We start from the raw sequence: 603 nt of genomic DNA, 5'->3' as shown, positions 1-603 counted from the left end.
AGTTTCCAACCCCTTTCAGATTTGGGTTCGCTGGCTGAATGCCACAGGGGACGCGGTTCCTCAGGGCCTGTGCTGTTCCCCACCATCCAAAGAGACAGTGACCCCTTCTGCAAGCCTCCAGAACACAGCCAGAACCTCACCTGTTGAGGGAAGTTGGAATTTTAGCATTCAGTGTAGGTTGACACAAAGTTGGCAAGTTGATTTTTGAGGTGCAAAATGTATATCCGTATATAAGATCCTACACCGTTTTTTTTAATTGAATTAAACCAGCCGAGGGTGTTATTACTCAAGACAAAGATGCATTTAAAATTGCACAGAGATCAGCAACAGCCATCTGTTCAGTTCTAATTATTCTGAGATTAATAGAATTCAACCAGGATGTAATTTGGGTTATTTTGCTATCTATGCTGCTCCTGCATGCTTCAGCACAAATCAATCTCATTTCACCGTTTCCAGGAGGGACACGAAGGGAGTAAACCTGCAGAAAATTAAACACACAGGCCAGAGCAGGAATTAAACAGTCTCCATCTAAAGCTTGTTAACAAGCATGGGATGTTACCATGTCCCTCTACAGCGTTTCAGTGGGGCCAAAAACATAATACT

This window comes from Echeneis naucrates, chromosome 22 (assembly GCF_900963305.1).
Source record: "Echeneis naucrates chromosome 22, fEcheNa1.1, whole genome shotgun sequence".
In the NCBI taxonomy this organism is placed as follows: Eukaryota; Metazoa; Chordata; class Actinopteri; order Carangiformes; family Echeneidae; genus Echeneis; species Echeneis naucrates.
Note: the sequence above shows the minus strand (reverse complement) of the source record.